Here is a 20471-nt window from a genome sequence, read left to right as displayed (position 1 = left end):
GCCACACCTCGGGTTTGAAGTTGTTCCCAGGAGGCAGTGTCCTCTTGCGTCCGAGATCCAACGCCGGACTGCATTCGAGGTATCTTTTGCAGCCGAGCACCAATGTCGGACTGCTTCCGAGCTCCAATGCCGGACTGTGTCCAAGCTCCAACGCCAGACTATATCCAAGATGTCATAGATCATCTTGGTCCAAAAAAAAGTTGAAGGAGTTTAGCCGAGCTTAATGCCGGAAATGCCCTCTATGGAGCCAGCCACTAGCGCCCGAGCTTTATGTCGGACTGCTTCCGAGGTGGTGCACCACCCAGACTGTGGGCCGATTTTTTGTCAATATTTTTTATTGGTGCAATTTATTCTCTACCGAGATATACAGCCAATAGCCCTCAAGGTGTGTATCGGTCTAAAACCCGAGATGCACCTGAAGGATGAAGTAAGACTACTGATCCCAGTAGCCGCTGAGACTCAGGTTGATTTGCAAAATCGGCCCGAGGATCAAGTCCTAGCTCGGCAGAATACTTCGGGACACAAAAAGCGGCGTGCTCAGTCCTCGAGACTCAGGTTGGGTGCGGCCGACCAACCTGAGGATCAAAATCTCCTCGGAAACTATATTGCACATAAAATTTTCTGCATTGGACACGCAATGCAGTAGCCCCCGAGACACTGGTCGGGTGGCAACACCAGATCAGGGGATCGATGTGCCCCTTTAATATTTGTAAATAATAAGCTCGAAGCCCAGTAGCCCCCGAGCGTTAATGCGGGCACGGGTGGCCGAATTAAGGATCGACATCCATAGTAAAATCACAAATTATGTGTAATGACTTTTCATCATTAATGCTCGGATCCGCATTGTACAAAACTTTGGTGACCAACCATCGGCTTCCACCTCCTCGGCCAATAGCCGAGGAGTGTTTGTCCTACTTTATAAAGCCTTTATGAGGGCAAAGATTTATGAAAAACAAGGCAATATGGCCATACGGTTTTATAAACAAAGGTACGCAGAGAGATATGTTATATTACTGTTTAACATAAGAAATGTCTTCCAAAGAAAATAGTCCCGCTATCGGTTCCTTTCTTTGGGTTGTCATGCTAAGCATGATCATGAAACCTCAGCCCTAATGTAAGAGCAAAATATTAAGGATTTAGTTTGGGAGGCCAGTTACTAGCCCCTGGTAGTGTTCGGCGACAGTCGAGGTCAAACTGTAAACACTTTGGCCAATGTTATGAATGGCCCGTCATTTAACACAGTCATCAGATCGCTGACCAGTTTATGCTTATTGTGACAGTCAGTTTTCGGCTTTCTCCACTGAGGTGCTTAACCATGTGAGCTGGAAGCACAATCGCAGTGGTTCTCCCTTTGCACACCTAGCCTAACAAAGCGAAAGGTAAGAGGCAAGCGCAGGAGCCGGGCAACCCAACTATTGACCGAAGACACAATTCGAAACCGATACATATATAGCAATATCCGAGAATGTTTTTGCCGAATCTCTAAAGGTGTCCGGCTTTGCACTGTGAGACTTGTGCTGAAAACGCACAAATAGTTTAAAAGTGTCATAAGCTTGGAAAAGCAAAAAACGTCAGTAAAAACTTGACGTCCAAACAAGATCAAGTGTTCGGTGCCAATCCGAAAATTGGTCTTAGAAAAAAAAGAGTGCTTCTGTCGTGCTTTAACATGACACATCCTATCTCAAGACTTCAAGCGGGTCAGCCTATGGCTTCAACCTCCTATCCCGAAGGCGGAGTACTTCTCATTAGGCCAGTTTAGCAAACTAAACTCTAGCGGCTTTGAGAGAGAAATTAGGCTCCCCGGCTAGTGACCACACACTCGTGTCGAAAAAAGGAGTGATGAATAATAATAAAAACTTTGCAACAACTAAGAAGAAGAACACTTATTATAAAGCGGCTCATATAAATTTAAGAGCCCCCAAGTGACTTGGGTAAAAGAATTTTATGTATAATGATTGTATGTACCGAAGTACTAATATCATATCTTTGTTCACCCGAACTTTAAACGTGTCTTAACCGACCGTCGGCTTCTCCCTCTTCGGTCAAGGACCGAAAAGTGTTATGTACTCCACCTGTCAAGAATATCGACAGTGTTTCTGATAACCAGGCAACCGGGCCATAAGGCTGTAACAGACAAAGCGCGCTGAGGGAACTTATGCTATATTACAGACGAAGTGTAAGAAGCATCTTCGAAGAAAATAGTACCCCCACCGGTACCTTTCTTCGGTGCTCATTATTACTATGAGACTTGTGCAATAGATTTTTTGTACTCATGAGTTCCATTGTGTGCCGACCATGATTGAAAACAATAAGAGCGCTAGCTTTCGGCTTCACCCAGTCTGAGGTCAGAGCTCGGAGGACCCGGTCGTGACAATCGCAGAGGTGCTCCCTTTACTCCCTAGCTGAACAATCGGGAACGTAGGGGTAAGCACAGGAGCCAGGCAACCCAGCTTGCAAATCGCTTAAGTTAATATGGTGCATATTGTGGCGTAATACATGAACAAGGAACGAAGCCGTACAAGTATAATCATATGCAAGAAGAAAAGCTTCATAAAAGAAGCCCCCAAGTAAATGGGGTATTTGAATTTGTCTGTCACAAACAAGGTTATGAGAAGGAAATTTTTTACAAGCAACTTTTTTCCAAAAAAGTATAATGCTTGGTCGAACCGGACACGAGTTAAAAATTTAAAACTTTGAGCATGAAGGCAACTTAGCTGGTTAATGTGTTCGGTATTGATGACGCAGTCCGAGCTTGATGCGGGACAAGATTCCATCCCCCAAGCCGGTCCCTAGGTGGCGGAGCAAAGAGCTCGGCACTCCGAAGTGGTGGCATAGCACGGTCAATGCCGGCCAGCAGAGTGATGCCGAAGTCCCCGGCATGGGGTAATGAAGTGTTGATGAAGCCCCCCGTCCAGCCGAGGTGACGTGATATGTTAGTATGCCGAGTTGACGATACTGCCCAACCCGGATCATTTTCCTGTGCACAAAAAATAGTGCAAACTGTAGATAATAATAATGATAATAAAAAAGTTGCATAATAAATAAAAGAAATATTGCCTGGCGCCGAAGTCAATGTCGATGCAGGGTGTCGGCGTGATGCGGTGAAGGTGTGACAAAGCCTGAATTTGCAGGGTGGTCCGGGTTCCAGATGCGGCGTTCGCCGAACTATGTGCGGAAACTGATCGAACCACCACGCGACCGTCATTAATGTAGCCGCCATTTGATAGACCTGTATACAGGCGATGGAACAAATCGGAGTAATAATTCTTCAAGAAAAATAAAATTAACAAGCAAAAATTAATAGGATTAATAGCACCTGGTTTATTTGTTGTAGCAATCCGAAGAAAGGTGATTCCTAAAATTGGGACTCAATCCGCACACCCATTGCCTGATGGGCGATAAAGCGACGGCACGGCGATGCTGGCAAAGGTTGGCTCGCCGAGGCAAAGCCCTCGGTCCAGCTAACATGACGGAGCTGGTCGGCTAGTGATGCTGAAGTCTCCAAAGTATAGGTTGATGAAGAGATGGCGAAGCCTCCGGTCCAGCCGAGATGTCGAAGCCTCGATGTCAGCCGATGAGTTGAAGTAGGTCGGCATGACGGACACCGGCTTGAAGGAGCAATAGTGCGGCCCTGACGATGCAGGTCGTGACGCGGTCAATGCCGGCATGATGAAGTGACCGTGCGGCGATGTCGCATATGATTTATCCTTTGCTATGCCGGACTCTTGTTTGGCTTGACGAGATGATGATCCGAAGAAGTTGAGCTCGGCTCAACAAAATGACGACGTGTCTAGCGCGGGTCGGCAGCCGTGAAGCAATATTGCCGGACTGGTTTGACACCAGCATCATGTTGAAGATCATGTTCAAAAGATTTTAAAGTTAGTGGGATGTGTTTGGGAACAAAACACAATACCCCATACAAAACTTCCTTCAAAAAGGATGTCCGAAATCCCGTTCATAAAAAAGACGAACTCGGGTCGGATTCGTTTTCGCGCAGAAAACAGATCCGAAAAGTGATGCACTAATCGGAAGGTTCCCGGAGTTTGGACGGTCGGATCGAGCTGAAATTTTGAGGGGTGGTAGATATAGGAATTCCGCAGCCGATCAACGGTTGGAACTTCCAAAGGATGTCCGAGCTAGAAGCTAGACACCACGCCCTAAACTCGTCCAGATTCCTGTCCAGATTTGACAGGGCTCCGGTATATCGCGTATTTCCAGAGATTCCTCCATCGGAACTTGACGAAATTTTTCGGGGTTGTTTTAGACTCAATTCCGCACAATTCCACCAAAGCAATCGTTAAAACGACACTTGAGGAGGCGATGGCAGCGGATTTAAGTTTGCTGTCCGGAAAAACAGCATAGTCGCCCGAGGGTAATGTTGACGTTGAGCCCCCCGAGCTCCATGGATGTTTCCTCCATGATCTTGATAGAGATCGGAGTTGATGTTGATGAAGTCCCTCATCCGAACATGATGATCGGAGGTAGGGCGCAGTCCTTGGTCGAACCAAGGTGACCAGTCGAGCTGGTGACGAAGATGCCGAAGTCGCAGTTGATCTGCAGGCGAGCCATCGACCTTTTGCCGAACACATAGCGTAGCTCTCAATGAAAGCACCAATGTCGGTGTCAAAACTGGCGGATCTCGGGTAGGGGGTCCCGAACTGTGCGTCTAAGGCGGATGGTAACAGGAGGCAGGGAACATGATGTTTTACCTAGGTTCGGGCCCTCTTGATGGAGGTAAAACCCTACGTCCTGCTTGATTTATTCTTGATGATATGAGTATTGCAAGAGTTGATCTACCACGAGATCGGAGAGGCTAAACCCTAGAAGCTAGCCTATGGTATGATTGTATGTATATCTATCGACTGGCCTAACCTCGGTTTATATAATGCACCAGAGGCCTAGGATAACAAGAGTCCTAACCGAATACGCCGGTGGGGAGAAGTCCTTGTCTTGATCGCCAAGTCTTGTGGAATCTTTCTTGTATGCGGCAGCTGTCCGAACTGGCCCATGAGTATACGTCCATGGGGGTCCTCGACCCAATCTAACAGATCGGGAGATGACGTGGTGAGTACCCCCTAGTCCAGGACACCGTCAGTTACAAACCAGGTCTTTGCAAAAAATCCAAACGCCAGGAGAAAATAAACCAACTCTGGTTTTCATAGATACTGCTCCAGCACAGAGAAACTTAACTCCCACTGATAATAAGAAGATTTCAGTGGCCAAAGAATTAGTTTGCTCCAGTCCAGCAAAAATATGTCAATTCCATTCTAAGAAGCATGTGCATATCCTCGCATCATGAAATTTTATAGCATTCTGATCATATTTTCTACATGTTTCTTACACATCTCTATTTTAGAAAATAAGGTTAAACGATACAAGACTTCCTCCATTGGGATCGTATTCGAGGAAAATATCTTGCGGGAATTCTCTGTGCTCCAATGCTGATGTAAGTACCTGTTGTATATCAATATATTTTTACATCAGCATGTATTTTGTTAATCTGCGTGAATCCAACCTTTATCTGATCTAAAATTAGTTGTAGCAAAATGTTAAAGGAGCCACTGTTGATTTTTGTAAGGAAAACTGTCTGGTAGTTTTACATACTGAGCTGCATGAGTGTACTATCTCATATCATGCACATTACTAAATTGTAGTGCTGCTCTAGTTGCCCATTCATTTGTTTTGTCAATGTTGTTTCGTATTACCTTACCTGTCTGATGATAGTTGTGCCATATTGTGTTAATTTGGTGTAGGCTAGTTGCCCAAACATTCGTTGTGTCAATGTTGCTTTCCTATTATCTGACCTGGCTAATGATAGCAATGCTAGTGTATTAATTTGGTGCAAGCTGCTGAAGATAAGAAGACAAACTCTGAAAACAGCAAGGCAACCCCATTGTTTATTTCCAATAAAGCTAGGCCAGGTAATATGGCAATAACTCATGATTAATCTGTTCGGTTCCCCTCCTAATTTATGTTATGATGCAGTGGTCGAGACACTCTCCACTATCAATAATACAAGCCTGCCAAAATCGCCATCTGAATCTGTTCAGTTTTCTCCGTCTCGAATGCAACGGAAAAATGTATGTTTGTGAACCAATTAATGGCTGAAGCAATGATGGAAATGGTGGAGGAAGCAGAGGTGCACATTCATGCACAACAACAACCGATCAATGTTTTCAGAGACAGTGTAGCAAAGCAGCAAGAACTTGCCCACATGCTTATGGCATCATTCGCGCTGAGTTGGAGATTGTGACGTTGTAGATCGTTAGGTTCTGTTCATTTATTTGCACTAGCATCAATTCTTGATTGCCCAATGGATGTAATTTCCTGTAATATATGTTGGATGTGCAATGTTTTTCCCTGTATGTCATACCTTTGCTTGATCGGTTTTGGTCCTGTGCATAATTGCTCGTCGTAATGGGCTCAAATTATCTAATTGGGCCTAAAGACATGTATGGACTTTAGTGGGCCCGTTAAGTTAATGGGCCATTACCAGGCCGAAAGTTAATGGCCGGCCCTCTTACCTCTCAGGTCGTTAACAGGACGATGTTGAAGCGGGCGACAGGTGGGCCCATTTGATTTCATGGGCCGTTAACAGGCCGTTACTAAGGTCGGGCTACATATGGCCCAACTATACTGTGGGCCTTTAGCAGGCCGAAAGAGATAGCGGGCTCGTACTAGACCATGAAGAGCATGGACCACTAAGAGGCCGAAAGTCAGGTCGTACAGTAAATGGCCCAACTGTGTTGTGGGCCTTTAGCAGGCCGACAGAGAAACCGGACTGGTATTGGACCATGAAGAGCATGGGCCATTAAAAGGCCAAAACTCAGGTCTGACTACAAATGGCCCAACTCATTTATGGGTCATCAACAGGATGAAAGACACACCGGGCTAGGAATTGGCCCAACACTTAAATGGGTCACTAAAAGGCCAAAACTAAGGTCCGACTACAAATGGCCCAACTCATTTATGGGCCGTCAACAGGCTGAAAGACACACCAGGCCGGAAATTGGCCCAACACTTAAATGGGTCGCTAAAAGTCTGAAAGATGTACATCTTGAAAATTGGCCCATTCCTTGAATGGGCCGTTAATAGGCCGAAATCACATCGGGCCGATATTGAGCCCAAATAGATAGCGGGCTATTAACGAGATCGAACTAACGATGGGCTGCAATGGTGTCAAAACTTTAGCGGGCCGTTGACGGGCCGAATTGGCTCATCTCGTATGGGCCGTGGGCTTAAATGGACCTGACACAAGTAGTCCTTATACGGGTCGGCCTGCTAATTTTTACTGGGGCGGCCTTTTTCACCGGAATGGGCCACTGGTTGGCCGTGCCACATGTTGACCTATCATAGGCGCCTCCTGTCCAATGAGTGGATGACATCTGTCCCAACGGTGAGCCAACACGTGTTTCCTCAGGCCAATGATACTTTTACATGTGCAAAATCCCCATTGGTCCGGGCTGTTAACGGGTTATCGGATCCGAAACCGGACCCGATAGCTTAACGGCGACCCGTTACGGTGGATGCCACGTGTCGGTCACCCTTGACGAAAGCACTTTCATGACGCGCCATTTATCGTCATGGAAGTGGACACTTCCGTCATGATAATTTTGGTAATGTCATGGAACACTTCTACGACAGCACATGTATGACTATCTTAATTATGTCATAAAATTGTCATGGATGTACATGCATGACAGAAAACGTGACCTACTGTGACAAACACGTATCATCACGGAAGTGTCTTTTTTTGTAGTGCATCTTGATGTTCTGTACAATGCACGGGTATCTTGCTAGTGTACATAAAGAGCAGAGGTGGTGATGATGGTGTGCCTGCCATCCTGCAATATAGGTCGTCCGATCAATATCTAACGGATAGGAAGGAAACTATGACAATTTACCTGCACTCTTCTCCACATTTGCAGATAAGGCCTTCCCTCATTCATCCTTTTCTCCCAAAAGATCTTGATGTTCCATGCAACGCACGGGCATCTTCCTAGTTTTCTATAAACTTGGTCAAATTTTATGAAGTTTGACTTCAGTCAAACCTAATATGCAGAGTAAATAAAAATAGAGGGAGTATCTAATGACCCAGAAGTATAGGGGGTCTATTGTAATCCTTTAGATAAGTAAGTGTGTCGAACCCAACGAGGAGCAGAAGGAAATGATAAGCGGTTTTCAGCAAGGTATTCTCTGCAAGCATTGAAATTATAGGTAACAAGTAGTTTTGTGATAAGATAATTTGTAACGAGCAAAAAGTAACAAAAGTAAATAAAGTGCAGCAAGGTGGCCCAATCCTTTTTGTAGCAAAGGACAAGCCTGGACAAATTCTTATATAGAGAAAAGCGCTCCCGAGGACACATGGGAATTGTCGTCAAGCTAGGTTTCATCACGATCATATGATTCGCGTTCGGTACTTTGATAATCTGATATGTGGGTGGACCGGTGCTTGGGTGCTGTCCTTACTTGGAAAAACATCCCACTTATGGTTAACCTATATTGCAAGCATCCGCAACTACAACAAAAGTATTAAGGTAAACCTAACCACAGCATGAAACATATGGATCCAAATCAGCCCCTTATGAAGCAACGTATAAACTAGGGTTTAAGCTTCTGTCACTCTAGCAACCCATCATCTACTTATTACTTCCCAATGTCTTCCTCTAGGCCCAAATAATGGTGAAGTGTCATGTAGTTAACGTTCACATAACACCACTAGAGGAGAGACAACATACATCTCATCAAAATATCGAACGAATACCAAATTCACATGACTACTAATAGCAAGACTTCTCCCATGTCCTCAGGAACAAACATAACTACTCAAAAAGCATATTCATGTTCAAAATCAAAGGGGTATTAATATGCATATAGGATCTGAACATATGATCTTCCACCAAATAAACCAACTAGCATCAACTACAAGGAGTAATCAACACTACTGGCAACCCACAGGTACCAATCCTAGACTTAGAGACAAGAATTGGATACAAGAGATGAACTAGGGTTTGAGAGGAGATGGTGCTGGTGAAGATGTTGATCGAGATTGACCCCTCCCGATGAGAGGATCGTTGGTGATGGCGATGGCGATGATTTCCCCCTCCCGGAGGGAAGTGTCCCCGGCAGAACAGCTCCGCCGGAGCCCTAGATTGGTTCCGCCAAGGTTCCGCCTCGTGGCGGCGGAGTCTCGTCCCGAAAGCTTGCTTATGATTTTTTTTCCTCAACAAAAGACTCCATATAGCAGAAGATGGGCACCGGAGGGTCACCAGGCGACCCACGAGGCAGGGGCACGCCTAGGGGGGTAGGGCGCGCCCCCACCCTCGTGGCCAGGGTGTGGCCCCCCTCTAGAACTTCTTGCGCTCAGTATTTTTATATATTCTGAAAATGACTTCCGTGAAGTTTCAGGACTTTTGGAGCTGTGCAGAATAGGTCTCTAATATTTGCTCCTTTTCCAGCCCAGAATCCCAGCTGCCGGCATTCTCCCTTTTTATGTAAACCTTGTAAAATAAGAGAGAATAGGCATAAGTATTGTGACATAATGTGTAATAAAAGCCCATAATGCAATAAATATCGATATAAAAGCATGATGCAAAATGGACGTATCAACTCCCCCAAGCTTAGACCTCGCTTGTCCTCAAGCGAAAGCCGAAATCAAAAAATATTTCCACATGTTTAGAGATAGAGGTGTTGATAAAAATAAAATACGGACATGAGGGCATCATGATCATTCTTAGAACAGCAATTTATATAATTCTTTTCATATTATCTCTTATGCTAGAGTAACAATTCAATCACAATTTCAAGTATGAATCATAAACTTCATTGAAAACTAACAAACTATAATCTCAGTCATTGGAGCAATTGCAATTTATCATAACATAGGAAAGAGTCAATATAAGAGCTTTTCAGCAAGTCCACATACTCAACTATCATGTAGTCTTCCACAATTGCTAACACTCACGCAATACTTATGGGTGTGGAGTTTTAATCGGACACAGAGAAAGATAGGGGCTTATAGTTTTGCCTCCCAAGTTTTACCTCAAGGGTAATGTCAACAATAATAGTTCATGAAAACTCACATCCAATTAGTGATATATACCAGGATCTTTCCAACATGTTGTGCTTGACAAAAGATAAAATGTAAAAAGGAAGGGTGAAGATCACCATGACTCTTATGCAAGGTAGAAGATAAAAGTAAAAGATAGGCCCTTCGCAGAGGGAAGCAGAGGTTGTTATGCGCTTTTATGGTTGGATGCACAAAATCTTAATGTGAAAGAACGTCACTTTATATTGCCACTTGTGATATGGACCTTTATTATGCAGTCTGTTGCTTTTATTTCTTCCATATCACATGATCGTATAAAGCTTATTTTCTCCCACACTAATAAGTCATACATATTTAGAGGGAAATTTTTATTGCTTGCACCGATGACAACTTACTTGAAGGATCTTACTCCATCCATAGGTAGGTATGGTGGACTCTCATGGCAAAACTGGTTTAAGGGTGTTTGGAAGCACAAGTAGTATCTCTACTTGGTGTAAGGAATTTGGCTAGAATGAGGGGGAAAGGCAAGCTCAATCATGTTGGATGATCCATGACAATATAATCTATCTCAGATGTAAGAAAACATAACCCATTACGTTGTCTTCCTTATCCAACATCAACTCTTTAGCATGTCATATTTTAATAAGTGCTCACAATCATAAAAGATGTCCAAGATAGTGTATTTATATGTGAAGGCCTCTCTTTCTTTATTACTTCCTATTAATTGCAACGATGACCAAAACTATGTTTGTCAACTCTCAACAACTTTTATTCATCATACTCTTTCTATGTGAGCTCATTACTCTCCATAAGATCCATATGATCTCTTTGTTTCTTTTTATTTCTTCTCTATTCTTTTATTCACTCAAGATTATGGCAAAATAATCAAGCCCTTGACTCAGCACTAATCTTTATTATAAATAGCTCACGGACTCGATTACATAGAAGGATCATAAAGCAAAACTCACAACTAGATCATACTAAAAACTTTTATTCTACTAGATCAACATATTACCAAAAGGACCGAACTAAGAAAAATGGTAAAGATAAAAGTGATGGTGATACGATATTGGGGCACTCCCCCAAGCTTGGCAGTTGCCAAGGTGAGTGCCCATACCCGATGCTTAGTTCTTCTTTGTTGGTGAAGAAGGAGGTGATTTTGTTGATGGCATAGGCTTCTTCCTTAATTTGCGCTTGAGGATAGAATTTTGGTCCCTTAGGTCATCGATCTCCTGCTTCAGGCTCAGTATCTTTTTGCATAGTTCCTGCTTGTTTTCCTGCAAGAGGCGAAAAGGGATAAACTCGATCTTAGGTTTCTTTACTCTATCCGGGAGGCTTGACTTTTTGAACTCCACATGCATGTCCCCAGGTTGAGGTAATGGGACTTCATTTTCTTCTGAGCTCGTCTCCTCCCTTCCCTTGGGTTCTGTGACAGCCTGATTGTTGGCCCTTTCTTTTTCTTTTGTTTTTCTGAGGTTTTTGCTTGAGTTTTCTTTTTTCGTGGCTTTGTGGTCTGGAAACTGAAGAAGATGCCCTCTTCTTTGCTTCCAGAGTGGCTTGTCATTCCCAAATCCTTCCCTAGACCCTGTCATTTTCATCCTAGCCCAAATCCCAATATTCTTTTTTATTGGGAATATTCCTTTTCTATTAAAGGAATAACCCAATTTGCCCTAGGTTGTGAAGCAACCTTTATTTCCATCACTCCTAAAATTCCCAAGTAATTCATAAATTGTTTGGGTCACATATTTCTCAAATATGGCAAAATATTTCATTTGCCATGTTCCCCATCATGCTCAAATAATTCATTTCCTATTCTGCCCAAAATGGCAGAATGTGAAGCAAGTGCCATTTATCTTTTCCCAATTGACCTCAAACTCCTTGGACACCTTTTCCTGTCCATATCATTGCCACATGCCAAAGTGCAACCTCATTTGCCTAGTAATTATTTAATTATGGTTTTCCAAAGTTCATGTCTGAGGGAAGTGGTTGTGAAGCAAGTACAAGTTAGGAATATCCAAATGAGTTGAAATTTTGCATGGCCCTTCATATAACGAAATCATCACACTCCACCGAAGTAGAGCTCATGTCATGCCTCCATGTGAGCTCACCGTCAATTCTTTGATTCTGTCCAAAATTTCAGTTTGTGAAGAAAGTATATTGTATCTTGCTCCATTATGGCTGCCAATTTTTCTAGGACTTCTCGTATCCATATAACCTACCTCCACCCATTTTGGGCATGTTTCATCAAGGCATTTGTCCTCTAGAATTTTTGCAAGTTTCTGGTCAAAGGAAATGTTTGTGAAGGAAGTATCATTTTGGTTTATCCAATTGGTGTGAAACCTTTTGCAGCATCTTCATATGGCCAAATAAGCCTGCCTTGCCAAAGTTCAGCTCAAGTGGCTCCTTCATTTGAGAGCATCATCATGATCTTCATTCTGAACCAGATTACTTAGTTGTAAAGCAACTATATTAATTAGTGGTCCAATTCTTCTCAAAATTACCAAGATGTATGGCCTTCTTACTCTGAACCTACCAGACAACTCCATTTAACCCAATCCCTCTCCTGTGGATCAGCAGTACATGATCAAATTTACTGTAGTAAACTTCAGACCTCATTTACCTTTTAAACAGGGCAGTTTTCATTGATCTACCACCTCAGTTACCACTTAACCAGGAGAGACTTACCCCAGACATCGTTTGGCTTAGCTCGTGGCACTGTGAGCACCAGTGCTCGCGGTGACCACCGTTTTGGCATGCAATGGCCGCGCCCAGAATGGCTTTTGCTCGGGCCCCTTCTCTGCTCAGCATCTCAGCAAGCACGCGCATGTCCAATAGCTAGCCCGCGTTGTCGCCATTCTGCTAGAGCCTTCTTCCCCTCCGTCAGCCCCTCCGTCAGCTCTCGTCGCCGCGCGCCCACAGACGCACTATGGCCGACCGGAGCATTTATGGAGCCGTGGCTGTTTCCCCTCTTGTCCCCGAGCTCTGCTCGTCCGTATGCACTTCTGTAGCTCGTCCGCTCCCCCTTCGTCGCGATCCCGCACCTCCCCATGATTGCTGCGCATCGCCGGAGTCTTGGCCGAGCTCGTGCGGCGGTGACCGGCTCGGGCACCTCGCCCCGCCTATAAATGGCCAGCCCCGAGCCTTCCCGAGCACCTCAGCCTCCTCGCCTCACTACCAGTAGCGCCCCCGTCCACTCAAACAAGCTCGAGGATGCCTCGAGCCCTCCATTGGCCGCCATGGCCGCTGCGGCACTCCGCTTAAATTCGGCCTAACCGAGTCCTCCCTCTCTTTTTGGTCGTCACCACTAGCCTCCCCACTCTAGCGCAGCCCTCCCTAGCTTCTCGTTTCCTCGCCGGAGCCCGTGTGGCCGCGACCCCAAGATCAGCCTCGCCGCCCGAGCTCTCTGTTCCGCGACTCGCCGTCGCCCCGTACCCTCTTCGGCGCTGATTCTGCTCCAGGCGGGAGCGGCGAACTGTCCCGAGTCCACCGGTGGCCGGATCTCGGCCGGAGACCACCGGAGCTGGCCGGGCCATCGCCGGTGTCGCCCCTCCCCTGCTCCTCTGTTCTTCGCGTCGGGGAAGAAGAAGAAGGAGCCAGGAGAGGGAGATGGATAAGGCGGGCCCCCCCGTCAGCTGCTCAAGCCGGGCCCCGCCACGCTGACCTGGATAAGTGACGGGCCCCACACGTGGGACCCTCACGTCAGCTGCTCAAGCCCCTGCCCCGCCTCTGCCACGTGTTTAAGTGGAGGCGTAAAACAGTCGAGTACGTTTTCGCGTAAAGAAAGCCTATTTACTTGGAGTACGTTTTATTTCACTGAAAGCGGGTTTCCTCTCTGTTTCAGCCCAAAATATGTTTTCTTAAACAGAAAGCGTATTTCCAACTTTGCGCTTCTGCCTTATCCACTCAGGGACTTGTTTGTGATGATATTTTTGCAGAAAAGTCCCTGAACTTCAAACCTTCATATCTTTTTAACCACAACTCCAAATGAGGTGAATCCAAAGCCCACTTCTTCGTCTCGTCGAGCCCGTTCTGTTGGTTTCATTTTCACTTTGGTTTGACACTATGAAAATGACCTTTTTGCCCTTGCATGTAAACAGCCCCTTCGGGAGAGAACTGTTTCCGGCAAATCTTTTCGCGGCTTCACCGCACTTCTTCCTGGTGCCTTCTTCACCCCCAGGCAAGCCACAATACCCACTTGCATGATAGTCATGCAGTAGCCATGGTTTTCAACTTGAATATTTATTAAATGATTTCTTGTTTAAAATATGGTTATCGTTATTTCGGAAATGCTTCTGGGATTGTGCTTACTTGTTTGCTATGTTGTTATGCACCTGGTTATCATTCCCTGCTAGTGGCTTTGCTACTATTACTTTCATATTGCCGTGCTTGATAGTAGTACATGTTGGGTTGGTCATGCTCTTCGGTGCATGACTAACGTCGGTTACCGAGTAGTGTTAATAGGCATTGTTCCGTTGCTATTAGTTGGTTAAGTGTTACTCGGTGATGTTATTGATAAGTTCTTGCATGTTATTTATGGTTGATGCTAGTGGTCATGTTATGTTATACTATGAGTAGTGTTGCACTTGTAATATTTACGCTCGTCATTATGCCATGTTCAGTTGGAGATTATTTCATAGTTGATGTGGTGGATAGTTATGTTGCATCCCGTGATTATGTTGATATCATGCTCATGCATTGTAATTGCATCATGTTATTTTATCATGGCTCAGCATTTTGCATTCAAGTTTAACCGGATTTAATTGAACTTGAACAACTGTTGGCTGAGTCATGGTGCCGCCAGATCGAAACTGACCAGTGCAACCACGCTTACCGTATGGGTAAGGTCCTAACTGGGTCTATTGTCGTGCATCTCGCCGGTGCCTCCCACGAGGGAAGGTTATGGGCATGCTTACCCTGATCAGGTAGGCGGACATAACCTTGTGTGCTCGTTATTTTTATTTTTATGGATCCGGTCCCCGTGAAGGAGTTTTGACCATGACGGTGGTCGGGGTGTCTTTGGTAGACACGGGGCCACCCAGGACTAGCCCAGTTGGGAGTGGGTCGGAGTGGCCGGGAGAGTGTCACGGCAGTAGATCGGTTTTGTCGGAATGCCGTTGGTCCACCCGAATGGGAGTGCGAGGCCATGGGTTCCGTGGTGTGGGTACAGTGTGCTACCTCTGTAGAGTGTATATTAAATCTATTGATAGCCGCGCCCTCGGATAAGGGCCCAATTCGTGTCGGTCCCACCGTGAGTCAACAGTATTAATAATAACTTGATTAATGACAACCCTGTTTCGATGAGGAGATAAGTTGGTTGTGATCGACAGAATGATCACTGTTTAAGACCAAGTGTTGGTCATGGTTGTGATCACCGGAAGGATCACCGTGGTATCGAGGATACCGAGTTGTTGGATATTTGTGATGTTGTGCGAGAATCATGGGTAAAGATCAAGCTCCTTGTGGTCATTTAATGATTACTACGGTATTGTTTATACCAAGCTTGATTTGATCCTGAGATGACCGTGTGATGTCCGAGGTTGGTAAGTGATGCATGTGATGGTTACGAGGTAACCCGAACAGTATAAATAGTGCATATAGTGTCATCATGTTGCATGCTAGTATCATCAAATTTATATGTCCATACCATGTTCATATTGTTCGAGCTGTATCAGGTTCATGTTGCCTTTCGATTCTTAGTGGCTATTATGATTATTTTCATGATGGTATCTGGTATTATTTTGGAGTATTACTGTGGATATCATGTTGCTCATGTCATGTTGTTATAAGGATCTCATGTTAATTCCTGCTTAACCTGTAATTGCCATGCTGATGTTTGTCTTGAATGCTTCTGGTTTATTGTGAGCTTGCAAGTACATTCAATGTACTGACCTGGCGTGTCATGCCAGTTTGCAGGTCGTACCTGCATTGCTTGCTTGTTTGGTGTTGTTCCTGTGTTCACGAGTTAGGATAAGCGTTCCAGCCAGAGTCCCTGCGGATTGGAGTCCTCCACCGTCGTCATTGTTTCGCTGCCAATAGTTTTTTCGCTGCTAGAGTTATTCTGCTGCTTTGAGTTGTTCTGCTGCTTGCATAGAGAAACTGAGGATGGCGTAGTGTCGTCGTGTCGGTGTTATTCATTGTAATATCGGAGACCTTGTAATCATATTCGTGTAATAATAGAAAGCTGGTTTTTTCTATGCTAAGCAGTGCCGTATTCCAGAAGACTTCTCCTTGATCTCTGGGCTGGAATACGGGGCGTTCCGGTTTTCTCTGAGCCGGGGTGCCACAGCGCTTGGTATCAGAGCAGGTCCGGCTGTAGGGTTCCCTAGCCCGCGCGAAAGTTAGGAAGGGTAGTATAGACCCCATTTGGTTTGTTGCACTTGATTGTTGCATTTGTTCGACGCATAGCATGCATATAGATTGTTATTCTATCGCTAACAGTTAATCTTGTGAGTGTAGGTGGCATCGTTTTCGGTCCACCACCTGCACCATCTTTCTTAGCATGCCTGCTCCTCGGTGTGATGCGACCACATCATCATCCATTGCCCTCCATCTCGTTCCCTTGGCAACCCTTACTGATCTTGGTTATCAAAAAAAGGGCAATACCAATAAATCCAGTCTTCCACTGTTATCTTGCCATGTCATTTCATTCTTTGGACGGGTACGATTCCCTTCGTACGCTTGATGAAGAGGTGGTCGTGACTTTTGTGTCTCACTACTTGATCGTCAAGTCCGTTCTCACCTGTGTATCCATCCAGATCCAGCCACTGTTCAGCCAGTGCTTGGTGTAGCTTCGGGTACGCCAACTCTTTCCACACATGGATATAATTTTCGTGCACACCGCCACAACATATTAGACCGTAATACCAGAGTTCCTGCGAGATTTGTGTGCTCAGGTGTGCATGCATATTATTGTGTGAGTAGCAGCAATATGTGATGATTGTTTGATTAATTATATTAGTAGTATGCTTGTGTGCTTTTGTTTTAGTCGTTTCTTTTGTTTCTTTCTTTGGGCCTTCGGTGTTACAAAATTTTCCCCTATTAAAGTTGCTCGTTATCCGACATCGGACCCGAAGAGTCAGCAAGAAATGCATATATTTGGAAACTCAGCTAAACATAATGGAATTGTCAGCAGACTACAGTGAAATTGGAAATAGCTCGTCTAAATACAAAAGAAATCCCGGATGGAATGTCAGTATAAAGTTTGGATTAACGTGCACTCCTCACCACAATATGGAATTCTCAGCCGACTGCATTCAGATTGGGAATATCTGATCATGTTATTGAGTGTCAAGTCTCCCACAGTGTGCACTCCTCATAGCAGAAATGATCAAATCAGCAAGAAGATAAATTGTGTGCAAGGTTGACAAAATATTATCATAGGTATGGCTCAGATACAAGTTTAATTTTTCATTGAGGATGATTTTGGAACCCGACGTACCTGAAAGCAAGCAAGAATATGGCATGTACTCAGAAAGGAGGATAGTCCGGCAAAACCCCGTTTCATACAAGAGATCAATAACAAAAATATTAAGCTGGTTATATATGTGGAAACCGGTCCGCATATCACAATAAGAAGCTTCTGGTGTAAGCAACCCAATCTTCCCTCGCAAGATACCCGAGAAGCTTCCAAGGCAAGATTCATCTATCTTCCTCAGTATGATACATGGATGATTTCCCGCACAGGGTACTCTGTCTTCTTTAGTAGGCAACCAGAAAAGCTTCCGGCATAAGGTACTGAGTCTTTCCCCAGCAAAGTCTTTAAGGGGGTAAGCTTCTGAAGCACGATACACAGTCTTCTTCAGCAAGCGGTTCGATGAAAGTTTCGAGCACAAATCAGCCAATCTTCCTGAGTAAGACATTGGTACAAGGTAGTACGTTGTAAATTGATAGCATATGGCAGTAAATCCCAAGAATCAGATCAGCAACATTTTGGTCAGAAGCAAGAATCAGTCAGAACTTGAGGGGTGTTGAACCTGCAATTAAATGGGGTACCTTGTCAGAAAAATGGGGATAGGCTATGATTGCCAAAAAATTGTACCGACAGTACCTATGGTGATACAAAGAAGCAATATGACCCAGCTCTTTCAACCAATGATCCAGACCAAGAAAACAATAATGAAGGAGCAAGACCAGTAATGTGGGTATGAAAATTGTTGCAAGACCCACGTGGTGCAAAATCGCCGCCAGTCAAGTCTGCAAATATTATCCTACAGGTCAAACTCTTATGTTAGCCATGACAGGCAACAATCAAATATTTGGTACGGATCCGATACTCAAGACAGTGGAACCAGTTAAGATGATTCCAAAACTTCCGCGATAAGCCAGAATCTGTCAGGAAAGCGGTTATGACCCAATTCACTGTTTGGAACCCGAAGGACCTACATTTAGTGGAGAAACCCAATGCAAGGAGTTAGAGCTTGGGTGTCCACTAGGAAAATCTGATCACCACTTCATGAAAGATTGTCAGTGCCGGATGACACACCCAGCGGAAATCACTCTTGGATTTGTGAGCCCGACATATATTTCAGTCATGAGAATCCATCACAGTTAGTTAAGTCAGCAGATCTAAAAAGAAACCGTAGTCTGTATAAGCATGAACAAGCAAGGTAAGATGTTTCAGAATATAGATATATTAAAGCAAACCACCTCAGGGTCAGTCAGATAAAAATTTAGTGGGAACAAAAATAAGAAAAAGAATACCCGAGTTGGAAACGGTTTCCTTAAGTCAGTATTTTCATACTTGTTCCCTGAGCAACCAAATCTCGAGGACGAGATTTCTTTAAGGGGGTAAGGTTTGTGACAGCCTGATTTTTGGCCCTTTCTTTTTCTTTTGTTTTTCTGAGGTTTTTGCTTGAGTTTTCTTTTTCCGTGGCTTTGTGGTCTGGAAACTGAAGAAGATGCCCTCTTCTTTGCTTCCAGAGTGGCTTGTCATTCCCAAATCCTTCCCTAGACCCTGTCATTTTCATCCTAGCCCAAATCCCAATATTCTTTTTTATTGGAAATATTCCTTTTCTATTAAAGGAATAACCCAATTTTCCCTAGGTTGTGAAGCAACCTTTATTTCCATCACTCCTAAAATTCCCAAGTAATTCTCATAAATTGTTTGGGTCACATCTTTCTCAAATATGGCAAAATATTTCATTTGCCATGTTCCCCATCATGCTCAAATAATTCATTTCCTATTCTGCCCAAAATGGCAGAATGTGAAGCAAGTGCCATTTATCTTTTCCCAATTGACCTCAAACTCCTTGGACACCCTTTCCTGTCCATATCATTGCCACATTCCAAAGTGCAACCTCATTTGCTAGTAATTATTTAATTATGATTTTCCAAAGTTCCTGTCTAAGGGAAGTGGTTGTGAAGGAAGTACAAGCTAGGCATATCCAAATGAGTTGCAATTTTGCATGGCCCTTCATATAAACAAATCATCACTCTCCACCGAAGTAGAGCTCATGTCATGCCTCCATGTGAGCTCACCATCAATTCTTTGATTCTGTCCAAAATTTCAGTTTGTGAAGCAAGTATATTGTATCTTGCTCCATTATGGCTGCCAATTTTTCTAGGTCTTCTTTTATCCATATAACCTACCTCCACCCATTTTGGGCATGTTTCATCGAGCCATTTGTCCTCTAGAATTGTTGCAAGTTTCTGGTCAGTGGAAATGTTTGTGAAGGAAGTACCATTTTGGTTTATCCAATTGGTGTGAAACCTTTTGCAGCATCTTCATATGGCCAAATAAGCCTGCCTTGCCAAAGTTCAGCTCAAGTGGCTCCTCCATTTGAGAGCATCATCATGATCTTCATTCTGGACCAGATTACTTAGTTGTAAAGCAACTATATTAATTAGTGGTCCAATTCTTCTCAAAATTACCAGGATGTAAGTCCTTCTTACCCTGAACCTACCAGACAACTCCATTTGACCCAATCCCTCTCCTGTGGATCAGCAGTACACGATCAAGTGTACCGCAGTAAACTTCAGACCTCATTTACCTTTTAACCAGGGCAGTTTTCATCGATCTACCACCTCAGTTACCACTTAACCAGGAGAGACTTACCCCAGACATCATTTGGCTTAGCTCGTGGCACTGTGAGCACCAGTGCACGCGGTGACCACCGTTTGGCATGCAATGGCCGCGCCCAGAATGGCTTCTTGCTCGGGCCCCTTCTCTACTCGGCGTCTCAGCGAGCACGGGCATGTCCAGCAGCTAGCCTGCGTTGTCGCCGTTCTCCTAGAGCCTTCTTACCCTCTATCAGCCCCTCCGTCAGCTCTCGTCGCCGCGCACCCACGGACGCACCGTGGCCGACCGAAGCATTTATGGCGCCGTGGCCGTTTTCCCTCTTGTCCCTGAGCTCTGCTCGTCCCTGTGCACTTCTGTAGCTCGTCCACTCCCCCTTCATCGCGATCCCGCGCCTCCCCGTGATTG

General features: G+C 44.7%; 1 long non-coding RNA gene across 1 annotated transcript; it reads left to right on the top strand.

The window, feature by feature from the left end:
• Positions 1-13816: 13816 nt before the first annotated feature.
• Positions 13817-20103, top strand: LOC125548393 (uncharacterized). The gene is made up of 3 exons (XR_015619058.1): positions 13817-14037; positions 14146-14225; positions 15955-20103. It is a non-coding gene; the product is annotated as an uncharacterized LOC125548393 (long non-coding RNA).
• Positions 20104-20471: the final 368 nt, after the last annotated feature.

The sequence above is a fragment of the Triticum urartu genome, chromosome 3A (assembly GCF_056163025.1).
Source record: "Triticum urartu cultivar PI428250 chromosome 3A, HENAU_Tu73, whole genome shotgun sequence".
Lineage (NCBI taxonomy): Eukaryota > Viridiplantae > Streptophyta > Magnoliopsida > Poales > Poaceae > Triticum > Triticum urartu.
This window is presented reverse-complemented; position numbering and strand designations above follow the sequence as displayed.